This window comes from Protopterus annectens, chromosome 2.part1, assembly GCF_019279795.1.
Source record: "Protopterus annectens isolate FY-2018-M chromosome 2.part1, PAN1.0, whole genome shotgun sequence".
Classification (NCBI taxonomy): Eukaryota; Metazoa; Chordata; order Ceratodontiformes; family Protopteridae; genus Protopterus; species Protopterus annectens.
Window position 1 is genome coordinate 1,090,254,211 of NC_056729.1, and position 4,718 is coordinate 1,090,258,928.

Sequence of the window (4,718 nt, forward strand, 5' to 3'; positions counted from 1 at the left end):
TTTAAATTAATGAGAGTGTTTTTTTATTTTGCTAGGTATTGCATTTCCTAAACTTGGCTATGATTTTTTGTTGTTGTTTGGATGCCACCAAGGAGGTTTGTTTCTTGAGTTAGTCCTGGGCTTATTTCCTGTGGGCACATCTGTCACTATTGCATCTGATATGATTGCACAGAGTTTCTGTGAACAGTTCTGCTTAGACAGCTGTGTCCTCAGGATTTTTTTTATGGGGGGGGGGTGAAATTTTGCTAGGTTATCACTTAGTAGGAAGTTTGCCTTAGATTAGTTCCTACAATGTTACGGAGTTAGTCAGGGTCACAGAACTGATTTTTGTTATGAAAGAGGCAGCTTTGTGGTCTGACCTTACCAGAGAGTACTCTACACTGGGGTGGTACAGCATTCTCCCATATTTGGGAGTACCAGATCGAGTATGTTTGCACCCCTGGTGTACATATGGACCTTTGCTCCAAAGTGTTTGTGTTTACATTTGAGCCTGTAAGGCTGGGGCTTTGTAAGTAAGACAGTTTATAGTGGGGTAGTTGAAGTCAACCATGGTTATGATATTGGGTTGACTGGTGAGGGCCTCCAGTAAGTCCAAGTACAAGTTATGGGTTACTTGGGTCATAGAGGGTGAACTATAGCTTGCAAGGATATAATATGGGACTTTGTCTATGAAACTCTGGACATAGAGAAGGTCAAGCATGTCATCCTATTTGTCTAGTCTTAAGGTGAGTTTGTTGTTGGTATAGATTGAGACATCTCCATGTTTGATCCCTGCCTCTGCAGTAGGTGGCCCAAATTTGTGGAAGGCATTGTACCCTTGCACTGCCGGGGTGCTGTTCATGGGTTTAAACCATATCTCAGTAACTGCACAGATGTTTACATTCTCCATGGTGTGGAGAGCCTGCAGGGGGTGGAGTTTCTTGTTTGGGCTTCTGGCATTGAGCATTAACAGCTTTACATTCCTTTGGGTTGGTTTTGCTACATTGGAAGGTTTGTCAGTTTGACATTGCATAAAAAATGCACTAAGGGAAAGGATAATGGTTTATCCAATATTTAAAAGCCTAGAAGGGATAGGCACAGACCATGCTTGGTAAAGCAATATGGTCTACTGACCATATCCTCCCATGTTGACAAATATTATACCCCATTAGAATGACACCAGAAACTAAGCCAATTATTGAAGTTAATCATATTTTGTTTATATAATGGCATCATCCTTGGTGAAAGAAGAATGCTGCTCAATGCCAGGCACATACCAGCCTGGGACAGATCATCTGAGAGCTCCATAATATCTCTCTTTATATAGTCTAGGGAGGTACATCTCAGGTCATTTAGACCCACATGGACTATGACTGAGTTGTACTACTACTTTTGGTAGACTGACTTGAGTGCATGGGTGATTTAGTAGATCCTGGCCTATGATAGACAACTGATGATGATTTTCTCCTTATTCAGCCTAGTGAGAGGACATTAGTGTGTCTCACAACGAAGTCTGATTAAAATATTGGGTGGTATGTTTGTGTAGAATAGTGTGTGTTGTACCTTTAAGAGGCATTTCAAGGTCAGCATTTGCATATAAATAGCAAACATGTGCTAGCTTCAGTGCCATTTTGAGACTGCAGTTAGAGAGTGAGCATATATGAGTGTAATAGCTAGTTTGTTTATAAGTTTACCTAAATTAAAGTTATTAAGCCTCAGTTCTGATGTGTTTGTACATAATGAAGCTGCTTGAACAGAACCCACAAAGGCTCATCTATTTTATCCTGACTGGACGAACAACAGCTGGCTTGCCTTATGAACTTTGTAGTTGAGGCTCCAAAGAGTGAGGCTGCATGTGTTGTATTGGGTGTTTTTCTGGTGGGGTGCTTTTTGAGTCACTAAGGATTCTTTTTGTAGGACAAATGTCTAGAAGGTCTTTAGGATTTAGAAAGGTTGCTTTTAAGTACTTCAGCATATGTTGGCCTACGTGTTGGTCCAGGGTTTATATTATTTCATTGAAATACATATTTGTTGAATACGTATTCACTGAAGGCTAAACAGCGAAATTCAGTTCAGCAAAGCACTGAATTTTTCCCACAGTTAAGAACCAGTTGCCCACTAGCACTCCGGAACATACACTGCACTAAATCAAACCCACATAATTGGGGGGCTTCACCCCCCCCCACACCCCACCTAATATAAATACCAACTCCAAGATTGCACTACGGTGGGGAATAGGGCAAAGTTGCAGTAAAGGCCAAGTGGTTCCTTGGAACTGTGGGTCACAAAGTGTGGTATACCTTGTGACCTGTGAATCTTGCCCTGCATACTATGTGGGAAAGACAACAAATGCTCTTTATAGGTGTATTTACCAAGACAATTCTAGTATAGAGTAGAATGACTGTAAGAGTGCTCTGGCAAGACACTCCAATGTTTGCATTCGTTTTAAAAGATTTATATTTTTGATCTTCAAGCAAATGTAGTGCTCCCCATTCACAGGTGACTGCGACAATAAATTGTATCACCACAAAATGTTATGGCAACTTAGATTGAATGCTACCAGTCCTCCTGGCTTAAATGATTCAGTTTCTATTAGTAGTGAACTAAAATTGAGGACTAGTAGTGTGTGAAGTTTTATTTATTATGGATTTTTTATTTTTTACATTTTGCACTTGTGGTAATCTTGTTGTACTTATTATAGTCACACAAAGGTAGCTAGCTATTTTAACATTGCTTACTTCACCTTTTTTATGTGAAGTTTTTTAATGTGGTTCTTTAAAACAATCTGTTTCCAAGGATGAAGCAACAGGTGTTGCCTGTTGATTGGTTTGCTTGTAGGTGTGGTAATGAGTGGATTCTTTATGTGAGCTGACTGTTAGCATTTTTTGTTCTGATGATGTCGACATTACTAGATGAAAGCAGTTAACAAACATTGAATGCTTTTTACTTTGAGTGTATAAGTACTTTATTTTGTGATTAAAAGAAGAATTATACTTCATTTGGGTGGTGGGATTGTTTGGTATATGCACCAAAGTGAATACAGACTTTTCAGAATGTTGGGTGGCTGTGTTTGCTGGTTGTTTTTGCCATTGTTTATATTTTTGTTTCCAGTTCCTGATATACATTCATTTTTTGTGTATTTAATTAAATGGAAGTGTTGATTCACAATGTCTCATAAAAAGGGTGGTATTTTCCTGGTTAATAAACATATAATTTGAGGTAAATGTCTATTTGTGACCCACAGCAAGTAAAAGACAATATCTGCCAGCCCCTATTATTTTGAGTACCTACTGCACCCGATTGTTCCTTTCATCTTTACCTGCAATTAATGTGATAGTTTCCATCACTACTGAGATAGCCATTGAGGAAGTGAATACCTCATTCAACCTACAGTTGTCCACAGGCTGGCCTGACATCTATCAAAAGAGCAGTTTCACTGCTGACAACGACATTAAATAAAACAAATGTTAGGTTGACCCCTTTGATTCGCCACGCTGCTCTTATCCTATTCTTTTCTCAGCCACTGAATTAATAATTCAAGTTATGCTTAATAACAAAATAACAAATACAACAGTGAATTTCTGCAAGGTGTAACACATAGATTTTTCTGTAATTTAGACTGAATCTTTTATATAGGTCTAAGACAGTTCATTCAGTTTGACTGCAGTTAACCCTTCACAGCTCTAATTCATTTCAAATTATTTCAGCTTCCTGTTGAATAAACCTCACAAAAAGTGCTTAGATCTTCAGAAGTGGCTCTGACTGTTTAAATGTGATGATTGTCATGAGTGCTCACGCTTCCTAGGATGTGCAGCAAAAAAGAAGAAGAAGAAAAAGACTTGTTAAGCAAAGTGGAAGAACAGAAATACGGAAGGTAAAAGAATATTTGCCTGTGTTAACTGAACAAAGTGACAAAAGTGATACTGAATGTTTTTCACTTGTCATTTTATCATTGTGTACTGACAGTACTTGCTAAAGCATAGAAATTGAACAAAAGATAGGATCCTCTTAACCTCCAAACACAAGAAAGCTGGACAAAGCCAAAAATAATGTGGGGGGGGGGGGGTTATAGCCCCAAAATTAGGGACAGCTTTTAAATATTGTTCTTGCAAACCTGTCTGAAATTCAGATATATGTCATTATTTACTGACTTCAATTCTTAATGATTTGCCAGAAAACTACACATGTTATGAGAAATATATAGACAATATAAGACAAAAACCTGGACATTCTGTGAAACTCTGACATTTGAAAGATATGGACAGGGACAACCTCAAATTTTTGTAGATTTACTCCTTTAGCCATAGAATACTTATATCAACAATAAACATACCATGGAATGTTCTGGGCTTTTGTATCGTTAAGCTGCAAATATAGATGAATGTACAAATATGAATACATATAAGAAGAATCTTCAGATTTCACAAAAAGGCTGCTGTTATCAGGATTACATGTTCAGTGATGTAAGCGATCATATCACTGAGGAATGTAATACATTTTGCAGAAAGGCTCACTCAAATCTCTTATTTATCCTGCAAATCCATTGAAATAATAATGCAGGCAGGATTGTCACTGGAAAAAATATATCGCCTTGCATCCATCTGACCTCAATAATAAGAAATACTTCAGAAAAGGTGTTACAGGTTGTATGTTTCTCACATGTAGTAGCATATTAGTATTCAGGAATGTAGCCTTCCTCCCATTATTTTATTCATTCATTCATTCAGCTATTCTTTTAT